Source organism: Octodon degus, unplaced genomic scaffold, assembly GCF_000260255.1.
Source record: "Octodon degus isolate 3935 unplaced genomic scaffold, OctDeg1.0 scaffold00136, whole genome shotgun sequence".
Lineage (NCBI taxonomy): Eukaryota > Metazoa > Chordata > Mammalia > Rodentia > Octodontidae > Octodon > Octodon degus.
In genome coordinates, this window is record NW_004524712.1 from 1,445,130 (window position 1) to 1,464,940 (window position 19,811).

At 50.6% G+C, this 19,811-nt stretch overlaps 1 protein-coding gene across 3 annotated transcripts in view; it reads left to right on the forward strand.

The window, feature by feature from the left end:
• Pknox2 (PBX/knotted 1 homeobox 2) overlaps nucleotides 1–19,811 on the forward strand; it is a 264,725-nt gene that overhangs the window by 123,261 nt on the left and 121,653 nt on the right. The window contains exon 1 of one of the 3 annotated variants that reach the window (XM_004641385.2): nucleotides 13,647–13,698. The exons of the other annotated variants lie outside the window; for them this stretch is intronic. The gene's annotated coding sequence lies outside the window, so the exon portion shown is untranslated. Of the gene's footprint in view, nucleotides 1–13,646; nucleotides 13,699–19,811 lie in introns of those variants that run through there. 3 annotated transcript variants of the gene reach the window in all.

Below are 19,811 nucleotides of genomic sequence, written 5' to 3' on the forward strand. Positions count from 1 at the left end.
CCTGGCCTCCCGCACAGAACCGCTGGAGTTCTGACCTGGTGGAGAAGCTTTCCTCTGGACTTCTCCCATCCTGCCTTTTGCCCCAGGGCCACATGTCCAGGACTATAGACCAGGAGGCCCAGTACCTCTCTGTCCAGATGAAAAAGATGAGGGGGTTAGGCAGGACCTGCGAGGTCGTCCCAGGCCAGGCAGTGGCTTCCATCACAGGCTGCACATGAGAACCACACGGGGGGCTTTTAAAGCTACCTAGGCTTGTGCCCTATCCTAGGTCACTAAATACATGAAAATCACTCAGAAAGAGGCTTGGGCCCTGTTTGAAAAGCTTCCCGGATGTTCTAATGTGCTGTACAGGTTGAGAACTGCTAGATTCTTCATTTATAAACACTTCTGGATTGAGGAACTGGTCACCCAAGGTCACCCAGTGAGGATCAGAGACCGTCTGACTCCAGCTAAGAGTTTGCTCTCCCAGGTCACAATGGGGGTCTCTCTCTTGTCCCCACAACTCACTGGCCCTTCGGAAGGCCTATGAAGTTGTCGTTTGCCTTCTGCTTGGCCTATTTTATTTGCTGATTCACATCCCTCCCCTCCTTAAAGCACGCACACAAGCACCTCGCCTGCAAAGTCTCCTCCTAGATCTCATGATCCGGCTGGTCTGTGCCTTGCTACTAAAACCTTGATTGGTACAATTAAATCCAGACTTTTACTTTTAATGGTCATCTTGCTTTTGAGGAAGAGCAAGAAACCATATGTTGTCTGATCCAGTGAATAAGGTGGATGAGGACACACCATAATTTTTAAAAATTAATTAATTTATTTATTTAGTATAGGATCTCACTATGCAGTTTGGACTCATAGTGATCCTCCTGTCTCAGCCTCCCCAGCCCTGGGATTACAGGCGTGCACCACCATACCCAGTTTCTGCGGCAAGCATGGCACGCCTGGGGTTCTTGGGCCAGCATGGCATGCAGCACTAGGGAGCGAATCTGCACTTGCCAAGCAGGTGCTTAGACCACCAAGCTATCTCTGCAGCCCATAATGTTTTTATTTGATCAAAATTGGCAAAAAAGGGACTGGGGAGATAGCTGAGTAGAATAAGCGCTTGCCTGGCAAGTGCAGGGTCCTGAGTTCAATCCCCAGTACCACACACACACACACAAAAATTGGTGTGAATGATTTGAATTGATTGACAATATTGAGACTTCCATGACAATGCCACTAAAGACACTTATGAAGGAGGACTCCACAACTGTCTCAGAAAGTGGTAAGAACGATGCCCTTAAGTGTATTCAAAGTGAGGAGTATCTTCTAAGGCAATGTCTTTTGCTGTAATTAAAGTTTTTAATGTAAACATCCACTATATATATTTTATCACACTTCAGTCTCTTTAGTACATAAAGCCGCTTCCATATTTTCCCATTACCTAGAGGAGCAAACTGAGTTTTTCTTTCCAGCCTTGAGCTTTCAGGCTCAGAGTCAGATTCAAGCAGAAACAGGCACGCTGATGACCTCTCTGTGCAAGCAGAGTGCGCTGCTAAGGGGGCGGATCAGATGCAGTGCAGCCGGGGACAAGGACTTCGGGGAGCAGGTCCCAGCAGAGCGGGGTGGAGGCGGGCCAGAGGACTAGCACCTTAAATCTCCTTCCTAAAACAACTGCTGCTCCCCACTAGAACGCCACCCGGCGCTCATTAAATGTGTAAGCACCTTCGCTGGCGGCCTCTGCCGTCTGGATGCTTTATCCTTTGCCCAATAACCATTAATCAGCCTGTAGCAGCAGCACAGGCCCTGCGAGGGCTAGGTCTTGCCTGGCAACCACAATCTGTTCCTATTTCATCTAAAAAAAATAAAATGGACAGGATGTTATGTTGCTCCCCTACCCCCGGCATGAAAGAGTGGAGGATCGGCGCTCTCTCCCCACTCCCACCCCCACCCCTTGATGAAAAATTAACCAGCTGTGCAGAGCGAATGAATCCCTGAGGGGCAGTGAGGTCTCTGATGTGAGCTGCGCTGGGTTCTGGGAGCTCCGCAATCCTCCTCGAGGTAGTTCTCCAGCCCCTGGATCCTTGGCGCGGCCGCGGACAGGTGCGTGCGGGATGCTAATTGACCGCTCCTCCCGCCGCCAGCTGTGCCCAGCAACTGGTGGGGCCCAGACAGCCCTGCTCAGGCTTTTGATGTGGTGTGAGTCCCTGCACGCTCTGGGGGAAATGCAGTGGCTGGGAGCACCGTTCTCATTGGCCTCGGTCTCCTCTGTGGGCTTCCTGAAGACACAGGCTGGGGCTTATTTGCATACGAACCCCAGGCCCTAATAGAGACTGACACATAGCAGTGGCTGTACTAAATGAATGAATACATGAATAAATGAGTGAATGAGGCTTGGCGATGAGCCAGAGGCTACTCCACGGGCTCGTCTCCATCCTTGGGACCCTGTTCATTCATCATCCACTCATTCATAGTTGGTCAGTAAGCATTCGTTAGGCAGCATGGTTAATGTAGTCTTTATTCTCACTCATACGTTCACTCAACAAGCACCAGGTACTGGCCTCACCTCAGAGCAGGAATGCAAAGATAAAATGCTCATTCTCGTTCCTCAAGATACTGACTGTGTGGCAGGGGGATGGATCACCAGCCCAAACGCAACAAGAACAGCCTTAAGAGTAAATCCCCGGGGCACTGTGGGAGCAGAAGAGAACACACAAGTCCACTGAGGGGACAGAATGGGGCACACTGTAGAGGGGTGACACAATAATGTCTCAGCTAGGGCCAGAAGGGTGGCACAGCAGAAGGGATAGAGACAGCACCTGGATGCTTAGATCAGGTGCCACTTGCTCTCTCTGAGAGCACATAGGTTCCCTGATGCCAAAATGTGGCTTACAGGGACCTGGCTGAGCGCCCTGGGGAGCAGCGGGGGGGGGGGGCAGGCCGGTGTTGCTTCCACTGGCGGCCTCGGCTCTGGACTGGTGCTCTTTCGCTGCACTCTGAGCCCTGAACGTGCTGCGTGGCCTCCCAGCACCAAGGTCTGTGGACATCTGTCCACCAGGCTGGGCCCACGTGGGTCTATTAAACCTCAGGCTTGCCACGGTGGGAAACCGTCTGATGACTTCTCAAAGAAACTAACCCAGGATCACCATTTGCACCAGCCGTTCCACTCCTGCGTGTAAACCCAGAAGAACTGAAAGCAGAGACTGAAACACCTATCTGTGCACCCGTATTCAGACCAGCATTATTCATAATAGCTACAAAGTAGAAAAATGACCCGAGCGTTCACCAGCTGATGAATGGATAAACGATGAAATATTTTTCCACCATAAAAAAATTGAAGTTCTGATACGTGCTACAGCATGGATAAGCATCTTGCTGAGAGAAATAAAGCAGACCAAAGAGGACAAATATTGTATGATTCACTTTATGAAATATCTAGAGTAGGAGAATTCATCAAGCAGGAAGTAAATTAGAATTTCCAAAGGGGGGGGGGTTACCGCTCTAAAAGGTACAGAGCTTTGGTTTGGGGTAATGAAAGTGTTTTAAGTTAAGCTTGTACAACTACATGGATGTAATTATGCCACTGAACTGTGCACTTAAAAAGTGGTCAAAACAGCATATTTTAGTTATAGATGTTACCACAATTTACAGAATCCTCAGCTGGCTTTTGCAGGCAACCCAGCAGTCAATACTTTATCTGATGGCCCTCTCCGGCCCGCCTCCCTGGCAGGCTTTGCTTCCCCCTTAGGACTCCTCTCAGTGCTGAGTTCTGCCAGGCGGGTGTGTTTCATTTTTGTTTTTATTTCCTGCATCTGCATCTGCTACCACCAGAATCTATTATTGCTCTCTGGGGCTTGTGCCCCTGACAGCGATTATTTGTACATGTAAATCAGAGAGCCAGGGATGAAGCTTTAATGACAGGCTCTTTGGAGGTGGCAGTTGCAACAGCAGGAGCCGAGTGAGGGCTGCTCCCCACTGGGCCCCCTTTGGTCCTGAACTCAGGGGCCTGAGGGGTGAAGGTGCTGACCCCAGCCGGTTCAGGCTCACGGACCTCCTTCTGGTGATGATGTTGGTTCTGAATTCAAGGGACACTGGGTCTGTGTCCTTTCCAGATGGGATTTGGTGTGAATCCGCAGCTCTGGCTGCCAGTATAGGTGCGTAGTGGTGCTCTAGTGAGGGCCGCAGCACTTACCCTGTGTGCGACGGCAGCTGCCTTCGTTGGTGAGGTTAGGGGCAGCAACCTCTTTCTTTCTTTCTTCCTTTTGTTGCCTGCTGGGAACTCTGTAGGCCTTAAGAGCAGGTTTTGGTTTCCCTTGGACCAAGTCCACAATACATATTCCTGAGACGTGTTTCTCTTAAAAAAGGGGAAGCGTATCAGTCCAAGATTGGGGACACTGGAATGGAAGTGTAGCTCAGTGGTGGAGCATGGAGTTTGCGTGCATGGAGCGCTAGGTTTGATCTGCACCAACACACACACACACACACACACACACACACACACACACGACTGAGATACATATCAGCTGCACGTTCCTGATGTGCCCCGTCCAGCGGAAGTTGAAGGTGAACCAGATCTGAATGTTAGAAAGTGAGTGTTCCTTGATTTGATCTTTTTTTTTTTTTTTTTTTTTTTTTGTGTGTGTGTGTGTGTGGCCAGCTCAGCCCACCAGGGGGCGAGGCTGGCTGGCTGGCATGTGGTGCTGGGGGATTGAACTGCGGTCCCTGTGCTTTGCTAAGCTTGTTCTAAGTAGGTGCTTTAGACCACTGAGCCATCTCACCAGCCCCCCTTGATTTGATCTTTTGGAGTGAAAGGAGCGCACACAGCCCAGGCCACGTCAGCTTGTTTACAGACCAATAAGAAAACATAACATGCAGAACACCACTGTGGCGTATACTTCCATTTATGTTAAAAACACAGATTTTACATTTGCATCGACTGTCCCTGGGAAGTAGACATACAAAGAAAAACAGTAATTGCCTCCTGGAAAGAGGTGGAGCAATGAAGGATTCAGAGTCAGAAGAGAAATAAGTAAATTGTGTGTATATGTATGTACACTATATCTACACACAAACACACAGTGCGTTTTTCTTTCTTTTTTTTTTTTTTTCAGTACTGGGGATTGAACTCAGGCCCTTATGCTTGCCAGGGAAGCGCTTATTCCACTGAGCCATCTCCCCGACCCAACACACACACACACACACACACACACACACACAGTTTTATACTGCATAAATTCTGCGCCATGTGCTTTTAGTTACCTAATCACAAAAACACATTTTTCTGGCCCTACCTCATGTGTGGTAAGTGGGGAGGTTGCTCACTAGTGGGATAGGTAAGTGACATTTAGTACTCGTTCCCTTCCTTCTCATTTCTCTCAGTGAGCGTTTCTCAGAAGGAGGTTGGAGAAGTGGAGAGGTTCTGCCCCTGTTACCTTTCGTCTTATTTTCCCTGACATTGATTAAAGGAAGGGAAAACTCAGGATGTTTCAGGATGTTTTTTGAGCAGTGGAAAACTGCTTGTCTGGATAGAAGCTGCCTCCTCAGCTGAACTCTGTGGTCTGCTGCCACTAATGTTATAATAATATTTTTCTTAAATCATGGAGCTTCCGAACCTCCCTATTCTACCTACCTTGTAATTTTAGACAATTATTTCTATGTTAACTAGAGGAAATTAACACATTAAATACAAATATAGATGATTTCTGCTTGAAGTTGTTTTGAGTATTCTTGCTAAGGAACTAGCTGTTTTCCTATTTCGCTCTATGAATATTTATGAACATCTCTGGACCTACCCGTGAACTGTGGCCCAAGACAAACCTCTGGTCTTTTGTATGCATGTCTCTTTGTTTATACTTTTGAGACTGCCCCACCATGTTGCCCAAGTTGGTCTCAACTCTGGGCTCACGGGAACCTTCTGCCTCAACCTCCATAGTACTGTTGTTGGGATGGCAGGTGTTGAGACGGGGAAGATGTGGGCTTGAAACTAGCAAAGGCCTGAGCATCCTGCCCTGGTGTGCTGCTCACCGGCCCTGTGACTTCCAAGGTGTCACACTTACCCAGAGTCCACCGCTCAGTCTGCAGAATGAGCACATCTAAGTCTACCTCATGAGGCTGCAAGGTAGATAAGGATTGGCACCACCAGAAGGCCAGCAATTGCCACTCCTCTGCCGTCCATCCAAGGTGGAGAACTGAAACCGCCCAAGTGTGAGGCAGAAGGATTAAGGGGCAAAAGAACCCCCAATGTAAAGAACCGGGACTCTGCTCGATCAGCTGTGAGAACCCACGTAGGAGTTTTTTGGGTTTTTTTTTTTTTCACGTAGGAGTTTATTTGAGTACTGGGAATCAAATTCATGACCTCATGCTTGCCAGGCAGGTGCTATGCACTGAGCCATCTCCCTATCCCCATATAGGGTATTATTTTTTGTGGGGGTGGGGTGGGGGGAGCGCTCAGGATGCCTTCAGGGCAGGTCTGGTTTGGCTTGAGGATGAGGGGATTGAACCACAGCATCCTGAGCCTCACTGCTTTGTTTCAGCAGGCACTTAAACACCTGAGCTAATGGGCAGCACGCCCCCCCATATAGGGTTTTGAGCTTTGAGCAAAGGCACACAATAAGGAAGGCCATGCCTTAGCCTGATTGATCTGACAGTAGTGTTTGGGAAGACTGACCAGACAGTGAAGATAGAGGCAGGGTCTCGATGATGAAGGTATTTAGTCATGAGTCACGGTGATTCTAGAGTTGGGGCCACCACAATGCCACCCACAAATAAGCAAGGCAGGAGGAACACCTGGCAGTGGGAGAAGTGAGCACAGCTTAAGCAAGAGGTGAGAGCTGGACATCCAGAGGTAGTGTCCCCTTGAGATACAGGTCCTGGGTGGTGGAGGCTGTTCTACAGATGGAGACTGAAGAATCAGACATGAGCATAGCTCAGAGCAGTGTGTGTATGTGTCTATGCATATGCGTGCGTGCGTGCATGCGTGCATGCGTGTGTGTGCGAGTGAGTGTGTGTGTGTGTGTGTGTGTGTGTGTGTGTGTGTAGTTTTCAGAGGCAGCAGAGCAAGGACTCAGGAGAGGCCTTTGTCAAATTCCAGTGCTGAAGCCAAGACAGTGGGAGGGAGTCATAGTCACGCAGTGTCCTAGTGTCAAAGGCCACAGGGAGTTAAAGGAAAAGGAGGTCTGAAACAAGCTCGCAGGACCTGCAAGAAGATGGCTGTGAACGGGGATGGCTTCAGAGCCTCCGCTAACATGAACTACCCCTTTCTGAAAGTCTGTTTCTTACTTTGTCTTCTCTCCCTTGTCCTCTTTTGAGAGAGGCACTCTGCAGCCCACGCTGTCCTCAAGCTCCAGACCCTCCAGCCTCGGCTTCCTGGATGTTCAGATTATAGGCATAGGCCTCTGCGCTCAGCCTTTCTTCTTGTGTTCCTCCTCTGTGTTCGTGGGGTTGGGTGCTGGGAATTCAACGTGGGACCCTGCATCTGCAGGTGAGCGCTCTGCTGCTGAGCTGCACCCCTAGCTCCAGTCTCCTCCTCTGGAGTGCCTTGGCTTCTGTTCAGTGCATTCTCTTGTAGACAGCTGTCTTCTGTTCATCCCTCATTATGCGCCATGGGCAGCTCTCCCTGCCCAGTATGTAGAAAAGCTATCCGAGAATGTTCTTTTGTTCCCTGCACCCCTGTGCCATGCAGCTCAGAAGGCAGCCTTAGCCATCTCTGTAAAGGGCAAATCCTCACTCTGGCTGCTCGGGTCACATCCCCCTGGATCATCTGGACCCCTCTCTGCTCCCCACTCTCTCACTCTTGTCTTTGGAAGCCCCAGTGAGTCCTGATTTCTCTGCACCTCCTCCCCCACTCCCATCCCCGCTCAAGCAGCTGGCTCCTGCCTGGATTTCTGCAGCAACCCTCTAACCCCTTACCCTTCTCCCACCCTTCCTCCTTCCAGTCTGTGCCCAAGCTGACTGCCCCAGCCTTCATTTTAAATGACAATCAGATCGTGTCACTGGCTGCTCAGAGGCCCCTGAGGGCTTCTTGTCTCATTCAGAGAGAACTTTCAGAGTCTTCCCTGTGGCCCGCTGGCCCTCACTGATCTGGATTTCTGTCTGTGGTACCAATCTCCTGTTCGCTCTGCTCCAGCCACGCTGGCCTCCTGGCGGCACCCTGGCATGTGGCCCTGCTGTAGACGCGCTTCCTCCAGGTCACCTATTTGCTATGCTGCTCAATTGTCAGCTCACCAACAAGACTCTAATAGCGTCATATAGAACAGCAGGCCTGTCCCCTGTCCTGACTTATTTTTCTCCATGACTTTCTCTGTATCTCTGCATTTCCTTATTATCTATCTCAACCAATTAGAAGCGTGTCTTGTGAGGTAAAACAAACAAGGAGTTTGCTTACACTTTGAACTCAGTGCCTAGGACAGTGCCTGGCATATGTGGGCGATTAATAAACATGAGCTGAGTGAAAGAGAAGGGAAGCTCACGTTTACAAGGTGTTTATTACGTGCTAAGTTGTGCTTGAAACATTTGCACGGATGTTTTATCATTTAGTCCTCACAACAGTCCTCGAAGCACAGGGGTCCCTCAGCATCCATGGGGGCACTGGTTCCAGGACCTTTCTCCAGTACCACAATCTGCGGGTACTCATGTTCTTTGTGTAAAATATGTAGTGTTTGCGTGGAAACTACAGTCTTCCGGTGTATCTGGAATGAATTCCAGATCGCTTGTAATACCTAATGTGATGTGAGTGCTCCTGTAAAGAGTTTTATGCCCTGTGGTTTAGAGAATAGAGACAGGAAAAAGAAATCACATCTAGGACCACTCCTTCATTTTAAAGACAAACTTATGTCCTGCTGCATGAAGCTATTTCCTGCCCTTCCAAAAGCCGTGTCCCTTGCTGGGTGCTCTCTCCCCTCACTCCACCTGTTCTTACTCGTTGAAGTTGAGCCCACAGTCAATTCCTTCCCAGCTTGAACCTCATGCCATCTCCCCACACCACCTTCCCCCTAGAGCAAGCAAGCATCACTTTCCCATGATCCCCTGCAGAGCAGAGCACTTCTGAGTCTCAGTCAACTTGTGCCTGCTGGTGTGTGACACCTTGGGGCCTGTCACAGAGTGGGCACAGGACATTTAATAAATAGTTAAATAGTACCTAGTCTATGTTAGAAGGGAGAAGGCTTTCTGGGCCTACGGAGCCCTGCACAGAGTGAGGGCATTTGGGGCACTGTTCATCAGGCAGGCTGGATAAGCTACAGCTGCTCAGGCCCCTGGGGGGGGGGGTGAGCTAAGGAAACAGGTGGGGGTGCACCTGGGGCAGTGGAAAAGCAAAGCATCCTGCCAAATGCCTGTGGGCCATTTGTTCAAGTCTCCTGGGCTGGAGGCCGTGGGGAGGGACCCTGGGGGCAGCAGATTGATCCTGGAGTTGTGAGCACATTGCTACCCGGTTTCTTACAAACTTGGGCTGGCCTGTCCATCTGGCTGCTGTGTACCTGAATCTAAGGCTCATCCTAAAACCACGCTGAGCTCCAAAGCAACAGCTGGAAGGGCTAGAGTGAGAAGAGCTCAGCCACTGCCTCCTTCCCTATGTGCTCCCAGAGCCTGGGCCATGTGCAGGGAGGTCTCCAGGGCTGGAGCTCAGTGTGGCTGGAAGGGTGGCAAAGTGTGGAGTACTGAGTAAACATTTTGGGTGGATGGGTGTATGGATGGATAGGTGGATGGACAGATGGGTTGATGGATGGATGGATGGATGGATGGATGGATGGATGGGTGAATGGACGGGTGAATGGATGGGTTAATGGATGGATAGGTGAATGGGTGGATGGAAGTTAAGGTTCTAGGCTATCAGAATAGGCCAAACCTTGGCTTTAGATCAGGGCTTCTGCCTTCAGTGCCTTCCTAGGGTCTTTCTAACCCCTTGCAATATGCCTGTGGGTCAGGCCCCTGTTTGCTCCTTTTATACCTGACTTGGTCATTGGCTGTTGTGTCAGAGTCCAAGAAACCCCCATCAGCTGTCTCAGGATCAGGCTGTGAATCCAGCTCCAGGCAGAGGATGGCTTTGTTAGTTACCTCCCGTTAGAACCCAGCAAGGATGACCCCCTCTGACCCTTCCTGGGGGAAAGGGAGAAGGAACAGGGGCTAGGGAAGGGCAGGGTGGTACAAAGGTGGCCTCTGCTAGGAGGATGAGTGGATGTGGACCCCAACAGCACGACTGTCTTGTGGCCCTGGCCAAGTCATCCAGCATCTCTGGGTCTCACTATATTTATTGATTAAATGAAGTTAGTAATATCTGCCATGTTGATCTCAAAGGATTCTTGGGAGCAATTAAATAATAGGTTTCTTTCAAATGCCCCTACCAAAAGTCAGGTTTCTTTGGGGCTTTTTGTTATTGTTTTGTTTGTTTGTTTGTTTGGTGGTACCAGGGATTGAACTCAGGACCTTGTGCTTGCTAGGCAAGCACTTATTCCACTGAGCTATCTCCCTGACCCAAAAGTCAGGTTTCTAACCCGAGGGCTTCTATTTCCTCACGTGGACAGTGAGGATCCTCCTGCCTGGGTGCTGTTTCTCAGGCTTAGGTTCTGGGCTCAAATGGCTGTGGGATCCCCAAAAGTTGTGGATCCTACTCAGAAGGCTAGAATATAACTGGTCTCTTTCCCATCTTTCCATCCGTCTTGAGACCTCCTTTCTGCCTCCCTCATGATAGCTCCATGCTGGAGGGGACCTGGCCATGGTAGGAGAGTGAGTCCCTCCACAGCAGACCACACTGACCTATCCCTGCCCTGACTGCCCAGGGTTGGGGTGCTATCCTCGGCTGCTGGCCCAGACCCTCCAAGGAGGACAGGGAAATCTGAGTTCTGGGCAGCTGAGTTCTGGGCAGCCTGCACAGCAGGGAATGGAGTAGGGTGGGGACACAAGGGAGTGAGTGAGCAGTCACACCCTGACTGCGCAGTGACACCTTTGGAGGGAACAGAACTGGCTGGGCAAGCTGAAAGTGGGAGATCGCGCTGTGCCCAGTCCCAGTCATCACTCTTTCGGCTGCTTCCTATCAGATAATAACGGGGCTGGGGTATAACTCAGTGGTAAAGCACTTGCCTAGTGTGTGTAAGGACCTCAGTTCCATTTCAAGCACTACAAAATAAAAGTTAAAATAATGATTATAACAGCAAAGCAGCTTGCATTTTTGGCCTAGGTACTTAGCATCGCATTAACTATGTGACAGTATCACACCAAATCCTGTCCATGAGTATTGTAAGCATCGTACCCACTCTCTAGATGAGACCGTGGAAGTACGGGAAGGCTAAGCAATTCCAGCTGGCAAACAGTAGGACTTAGATTTTAAACCTAGTAATTGGGTCAAGTCTACACTGTTAACCACTATTTAAAGGAAATGAAGAAATGATACATTAATGTAACAGAGGCTTGGGGTGCTCAATATGTTTCAGGGTGGCTCAAGGGCAGGTGAGTGTGTGGGAGGGTGGGGGGCATATGTAGGAGAGGGGAGAAGGGAGTCAAAATGCACTCTGAAGCCAGATTTGGTCTTAACAGAATCTACCCAGATTCACGCAGGCAAAATCCTGCATTTTGCTCTACTGTGTAGTGAAACCTGAAACCTGAGCTTCCCTCTTGAAGGGAAAGCTACCTGGGTCCTGAACACAGTACCTGGCACACCACAGGCATTTAATATTTAATGGCAGCTCAGGGAGCAGATGGACAAATAGATACATTTCTGTCCTAGTGATTGGAAGAAGGGTTTCACACCGTGGTGTGTGGCCCAGGGCACACCTTGGCCCCTGCGTTGGTTTCCCCTTCCAGGAGGCAAGGTTCTGGTACTGTGCCTCAGGCTGAAATGCTACCTGAGTTGAGAGTCTGAGCTTGAAGGCATTACTGCCTCTGCTAACCTCCAGGGCTATGGGCTGACTGGCTCGGAAGCCTGTTTGTCACTTAGATCAGAGGCGGCAGATCGCTGCTGGGGCCTACCTGGGAAAGAAGCAGAGTGAAAGTGTCTCAAGTGTGTGAACTCGTCCAGCCCATGAGTGTGTGTGTGTGTGTGTGTGTGTGTGTGTGTGTGTGTGTAGGACCAGACTGTCCTTTGTCTTAGATAAATTAGGGGTCCCAAACTCTTAGGCCCAGACAGAGCTGCCCAGGCAAGACACACTTCTCCTGTGTGTAAGAAAGAACATGGCACCTGATCTCTCTTCCCACAGCTGGCAGCATCAACTTGGTATTTTTCTGTGGTGCAGACAGAGTAAAGAGAGAATAAAGTGCTGAATTGTTTGGCATTATCAAGGATTTCGGCTCTCCAGGACTCCTGCATAAAGAGATGGAAATTTTAGCTGCCAGAGCCAAGAAACACGCAGAAGTATATGAATTTATTACGTATTATCTTTCCTTCTTCCAAACAGCCATGAAAATGTCAAAAGATCATCTATTGTCTCATCGATAATAATAAACAGTTTGGGTTTGGTGGACTCAGGCCCTGGGCTTGGGCTTGGCACAAGGTGGGGAGCGAGAGGTTGTGGGGAGGAGGACAGTGATCTCCCGGGTGAGCTGCAGGAGGCCTGGCTGCCTTGCCAGCTCCCTTGCCGAGTGTTGAATTCACAGATGGCATTTAAGCCAGGAAAAGCATGCAATTATTTGGTTGCATCGACTAAGTCGTTTTGGCCACCATTTACCCAGCACCTACTGTGTGCAGCCTCAAGCATATTATGGCTTATGTGTTAGCGAGCTCCTTGCTGCAAAGCACTTGGGGCCTGATGATCATCTGACAGGGAGCTAAGAGCAGGCCTGGCATCTCAGACACAGCTCCGCTGACTGCCTGGAGGATCCAGAGCTGAGGGGGGCTCTGCCACCTGCAGGAGGTCAGGGAGGCCTCACAGAGAAAGTGCTAGACCTTAAAAGACTGCTCTACTGGCGGAGAAAAGAGAAAAGAGCAAAAGCCTCACAGCAAACAGAACTGCGTGCACAGCACAAACTGAAAGGCCATGTCTAGCCGGCAGACCTAGAAGCTGGGCCTGGAGAGGCCAAGAGGGCTTGAGTCATCTCTCTGGCCCTGAGCTGCCCTAGCCCTTGGCCATCCACTGAGTAACTAAACAAGGCCATGTCTGACCGGAGATTTGCTGCCCACACTGTACGCTGATGCTGCTAGAGGTGTGAATGCGATGTTCCTGCTGACTGCTGCCCCTGTGTCACCTTCCACAGGCTGAGCTGTACTGTAGTTGGGGCCCACAGGCCTTCAGGGACAAACCCAGCCTCTGGCTCCCTCTCCTACCACTTCCCTTAGCTAGAGAGGAGCTGGCTGTGAAGGAACTGTTGCCCACTCCCTGCAGGGGTGGGGTTGGGCCCAAGGGTCAAGTTAGGCCCTCCAGAGCACTGTGGGGGCTAAAAACAAGGTGGTCCCCAGCTCGACCTAATTGTGAGGAGCTGTCGAGCTCATGCTCATCCTCACGTCGGACAAATAAGTAGAGATGGAGGCTCTGCTGCCAGCCTGAGCCCACATGGGCAAATGGCCAAGAGCCCACACAGCTTGTCCTCCTCTGGCTGGCCGCTCCCCAGAAAGAAGGCTCTCTACCCCCTCTTCCAAGCCCTCCCTGCCTCTCTTCCCAGGAGGGATTGGGAAGTCAAAGATAAAGCGGGGCAAGAGCTGAGTTGTGCAAACCCTGGGGAACGCAGAAACTGCCACTGCAACTGCAAGCTGAACCGCTCTCCTTCCCAGCTCACCCTCCACATCTGCAGCATCTCAGTGTGAGGCTGTTCTTCCTGCAACTCCCCCTGCATTGGCCCCTGATCCCCAGAGGTAGACCTGAGAGAGTACCCTGCCGCAGGGATCAGAGCTCCACCTGCAGCTCTTCTTGCCCCCCACAGCCTACATGCTGCAAGCCAGGTGGGTCACTTCCTGTCAGATCAGAGGTTGTCTCAGAATCTTCTAGCACCTCAAGCCCTGGAAATAACTGTAACCTAAACCTCTTACTTTTGAATTGTGCTTTACAGTTTTCCCAAGCTTTTCACATTTGCTTCTTGGACCCCTCTAATCACCCTAAGGGGTCTGCAAAGCAAGCTTTGAACCACCCTCTCCTTGCAGAGGAGTGGATGGGGCACAGATTGAGTGATGTGCCTGAGGTCATACAGCTAATTGGTCGCAGAGCTGGCTCCGCAGCACAGACTCCAAGCTTCTGGTCACAGCCCCAGCACCTCCACCACAGCCCCAGGCAGGCCCCAGGCCTAGGGAAGGATGTGGGTGCAGGTGGGTCCTCAGTGCTGACGGTAGGCCGTGAATTGGAAGGTGGGCATTGAGCCCCCAGAGCTCTGCCCCAACTTCTTCCTGCAGAGATCATGGCCCTGAAGATTCCTTCCAATTCAACTTGACCCCACAACTCCATCTCATCTGCTTCCTTCATCAGAAAACTGCCGCTTCAATATTTCTCCTTCCACTCTTGGAAAATGTGGACAGAGGGGCCGGGGAGATGGCCCAGTGGAATATGCGCTTCCCTGCCAAGTGCAAGGGCCTGAGTTCAATCCCCAGTTCTGAAAAAAAAAAAAAAAAGAAAAAAAAATGTGGACAGAAATGAAGGACAAAACTGTGTATCTGCATCATAGGATTGGAGAAGGAATGGGGCCTGCATGGAGGGACAAGCATTAGGAAAATGACACAGGAAAAGGGACCACCCGCCTTACCGCTGCACGACATGGGAGAGACAGATAGCAATGCTCACGCTACTGTCCACTGGAGTGCCCTGCCTTTCTTCATTGTCACGCCCTTCCTCACTTCCCCAGAGAGCTGGATGGCCCCGAAGCAGTGATGGGCCACAGCAGAGGCTGGTGCCAGAGGGATGCAGGGATGTTGCAGGACTTTGGCAGCAGCAAGGGGCCTGGCTGGAAAGCACCCTCCACAATTCAGGGTGCCTCCGCAAGCCTGTTGGGTCCAGGAAACGCCCCAGGGCCTCCACAACAAAGGCTGTTCAGGTAGGGCTGCTTTGAAACGGGCTTCCTTGGGCAGACACCAGGCAGAGCCGGTTCCCTGGATGGCAGCCCCAGCCCCAGGGCCCCATCTCACTGAGCTCTGGCCCTGAAAGGAAGACTTTCCATTCGCCTTTCTTGGAAACCCCCTGGCTTACGGGAAGCTGGGTGTTATCTTAAGGTCTGTAAACGGCCTGCCTGCTTTTCCAGCTGGAGCTGTTCTTCAGAACAATTAGCATGCAGTTTAGAGCTGGAATGGAACATATGGAGGGGGTCCCCAGGAGCCAGCATGTGGCAGCCCAAGAAGGAGGGGAGCAGGCTGGGAGGCATGGGAGGGGGTGTATGAAGACAGGGGAGCCTGCTGTCTGGACCAGGTACACCTGCTTTCAGTACTGGAGGGAACAGAGGCGAGGGCTGGCGCCAGCTCCTTATGCATCAGGCCAGAAACGCACATGTGCCCCAAATCAGCATTATGAATTAAGACAGTTGAGAAGTCCTATATAACTAGACAATGTCCTTCCATGGAAAACTTCAGGAAAAATGCCTAGAGATCGTCCAAGGTTGGGCTAAGGGACACTGGGGAACTGATATCTACGTAGGTGCTCTTGGGCATTTGTTCACTCACTAAATATGAACAGAAGATCTAATACGTGCCAAGTGTGACCCATGAAGAAAACAAATGGAGATCCCTGCCTGCGTGGCATCTCCCTTCTAGTGTGGCACATCTGTGGCAGTAACAGTGTAAAGCTGCCCACTGTGGCATCGTGTGAGTGCTCAATATGCTTGAGAGTTTTCTCCTTTCAGACTTTGGATTTTTCTATTAGAGATGGTGCATTTCAATTTCCTTTTTTAAAAGACAAGGATATGGATCCCAAAAGAGTTTCTAACAAGCCTGTTCACGTTCTCTGTGGTAGAGGCTAGATTTAAACCTATCTAGCCCAAGCCCATGGCATTCACCTTGCCTCAAAGATGGACACCTGCCCACCTTGATAAGCCCCGGTTAAGGGCTCCAGATGGTCTGATGGCTGTCAGCTCAGAGACTCCTGAGGCAAAAGGAGCTCTCAGAGATTGCCTTTCTGGCCTCAGCCTTGTGCTGGAAATCTAGTCTGAGGTCCACAGCCCTGAGGTCTGACTTGTAGCCAAAAAATCTTGCCATTGAACCTTGGTAACTTGCTTGGTCCTTCTCCACAAGCCCACAGATGGGTTCCACAGAAGGACCAGTCTCCTGCTGACTGCTTGTGTCCCTCGCTTCAGAGACCAATCATGCACACGCCCCCTGTACACCCCACCTATCCTAGGACCGAGGCCTTCAGGGTCTGGATGGTGGCTGGGGGCAGCAAATGGGCATAGCTGCAGGGGAGGCTGCTGAACAGATAGCCCTGCCACCCACTCACAGCACGCATCTTACACTGCTCAATGGAATGCCTATAAGCAGGGTCTTGCAGAGGCAGGAGATAAGCAGCAACCTGTCTGGAAGAAAAATTACAGTAACAGCGCTAGGGGCAGCCACCAAGGTGGGAGGGGAGGGGAAGAGAAGAGGCAAGATGACCGAAATGAGGTGGTTATGAGACTTAAATTTGAGCCCAGGGCAGGTAAAGAACAAAGCCGTAAATCCAGCCTCCTGAAAGAGTATTCTGGAGGCAGGAGACAGAAGCTCACTTAAAATATGTCTGAGATGAGAACCAAAGATCGTTATTTTTGAGCAAGGATATAAAATGCTAAACACTGCCTTTATTGGTCCTATTTAAAAGCCAGGTGTAAAATCCTGCCATTCCCAAGATTGTGTTTTTCCTTTTTTTCTTTAATGGCAGAAATTAAAATCTCCTTAAGCCATTAGCCATCACTCCCCAAGGTGAGTCCCCCCATGCGGCTCTGCAGAGACCTCTCCTCTCACCCAGAGCTGTGCTTGCCACCCCACCCAGCCTCTCACACCCCTTTCCACCCTCTCTGCAGACCCCACTGGCACCAAATGCTGGCCCAGTGACAGGTGGCTGAAAAGTTTTATGGGTCTGCCCTGCAGACCCTGTCTCCCACCAGTTGCCAATTTGGCTGGTTGCTCTCCCACTCACAAATATCTAATGCCAAAGATATTCAACCCACTGGCACACTGCCAGGGCAGGCCCGGCCCCAGGGGGATACTAGCGGGTGACTCAGCCTTCGTGGCTATCAAATGCCACTTCTGCTCCCAGGGCCACTTCCCCTGGGCTGGCTTTTCTTTCCTCCGTCCCATACTTTCTTTTTTCCCTTTTCTTTCCATCAAAGCCTGGTGCTACCACAGAAAAAGTTCATAAAAATGTTATGTCCACCATAAAACCCCTAATGTGGCATTCTGCATGATCCATGCATTAACATTAACATTTCCCAGACAGTTATTGTGGGATAATGGGCCCGGCTATAATTCAGCGCTAACGTTCCTTCGAGCAAATGTTATGGAGGAATAAATGACTTGCGGAGTGTGCTGCTGCAGTGGGGGCGGGGAGAGGCAAGCAGCGTGAGAATGCAGACTCGGGCCCTCAGAGACCCCAGCATGCTCCGGAGGGGCGCTCTCTGGGGACCACGAGACTCGGCCTCTTGGCCTCTCTGCTTCCAATTTACACATATTCTCCTTTCTCCTTACTGCTGCATTTGGAGAATTTGCCAAGAGAAAGAATTCAAGACCTTAGGAGACCAGAGCAGGGTGGAGACGCGATAAGGAACTTTAGTGTTTTAAGCAGCATCCTTCTCTCTGTTTCTCCTTCCCTGTGGGCCCAGCGTGCTCTCCACTCAGCCCTCACACAGCGCTTATCAGCTGGTACCTTTATGTATTATGTGTTGTCATGCTCATGTCCTCTGCTGTGTCTGTGCCCCCTTTAAGAGCCAAGGACACATCATGGGCTCTTTAGTGGCCCAGCCCAACAGAGACTCAACAAATACTGGTTGTAAGTAAGGCTGGATTGATGTTTGGAAGGAAGGAGAGAGGGAGGGAAGAAGGAAGGAAGGGAAGGGAGAGGGAAGGGAGGGAGATTTGGCAGAATGGATGCACGAATGCATGGATGGATGGATGGATGGATGGATGGATGGATGGATGGATGGATGGATGGATGGATAGATGGATGGATGCATGGATGGATGGATGGATGCATGGATGGATGGATGGATGGATGCATGGATGGATGCATGGATGGATGGATAGATGGATCGATGGATGAATGGGTGGATCAGTGACAACAGAAAGCCATCTGAAATGAATGTAGATAATAAGATAAACAGGATAAGAATAAGCACCCTAAGACATGTTCAAAATCATAAGACTGTGAGCCTGAGTAGACCTTATGGTTCTGCTGCAGTATTCATTTTATTCTCATGGAACAAAAGACCAAGAGGAGTCTGTGTCCAAGCCAGGGTTAGAACCCTGAATCACCAGTTCAGTGTGTGTCTGGCCGCCACCTTGCTACTGAGATGCAAGACTAATAATATGTAGAAAACAAAAGCCTGTTACCTCAAGAAGCTGCTTCTCAGTGAAGGAATCGCAGCAGGCATGAACCCCGTTCACCACGGCGGAAGGAAGAGCACAGTGAGTGCTGCCCAGGACGTACCTTCAACTTGGAGACTAAAGTCTTATCTCCACACAAAGGGCGTGGGCTTGGGAGGCTGACTGAGGCCACAGAGGAGCAGTGTGGGCAAAGGCACAGACATGAGTGGAAGCAGAAATCCTTAGAGACACAACACCTTGTGCCTGTGGATGGTGAGGGCTTCCATAGAGGGTGCCCCCTCACCTCTGCTTGCACCTTCTTCCTGTGGGTCCTACCAGGGGCCATGCAGGTCAGCTCTGTCTGGTGCCAGGGCCGACACAGGGAAGATTGCATGGAGCCACATTCTTCCAGACATCCTGGGAGTGAGAAAAAAAAATCTCTGTGAAAAGCAAGAGGGAAAATGTTGGCTCTTTTCCAAATGCCACATGTCATGGCCACCATGATTTCTCCCCAGAGCAGTTCCCCAGAATGCAGAAAGAGATTTATGATACTGGCCAAGGAGATGGCGACCTCTGCAATGTATTCAAGGGACTCTGGGGAGGCTTTGTCCAAATCAGAAACATCCTCCTCACTCAGGGGTCTCGTAACATCTTAGAGCTGGAAGGGGCGTTGGAGGTCAACTGGTTTAACCTGTCCCACTGGGAAGGAGCACCAACTGGCAGGCTCTCATTCTTTTCCTAAAGATTCCTGGGAAAAGCGACTCTCCTCTCCTGCAGTAGGCGGTTCTTGCTGGTAAAACTCCCTCACATAAAGGGAGCATCTGGGTCTCTGTCACATCCATCTTTTCCTCCTAGACCTGCTCTCGGGGCAGCACAAGGTAAAGCCCCCTTCCTCTGCACAGTGGTTAAGTACTGAAGATGACAGTCAAGCCCATCCGGGCTTCTTCTGTGCAGGTGTGTTCCTTCCCCAGAATCCCAGCCTCCCTAGCAGATGCTCCGTCAGTACCTGTCCTCTGAAGTAAACACTTTCCTCCGGGGAGAGGGAAGAATGCGTAGAGGTCGGTCGCTGGGTACCAAGCTAGAGTTAGTAGTAAGATGCTCTGCTGTCACAACTCATAGCAGGTGACTGTAGACAGTGGTGTATATTACAAAATGCCAGAAGAATGGATTTTTAAAATGTTTTCACCACAAAGGAAGGGTACATGGTAGGGCAAAGTGGCCCATGCCTCTAATCCCAGCTACTTAGGAGGGAAATCAGGAGATCCCAAATTTGAGGTCAGCCTGGGAAACACAACAAAACTTTGTCTCAAAATAAACGTATAAAAAGGGCTGGGCATGGGGTGCGATGGTAAAGCCCTTCCCTAGCATGTATGAGGCCCTGGGTTCAATCTCCAGCCTTGGGGAGAGAGAGAGAGAGAGAGAGAGAGAGAGAGAGAGAGAGAGAGAGAGA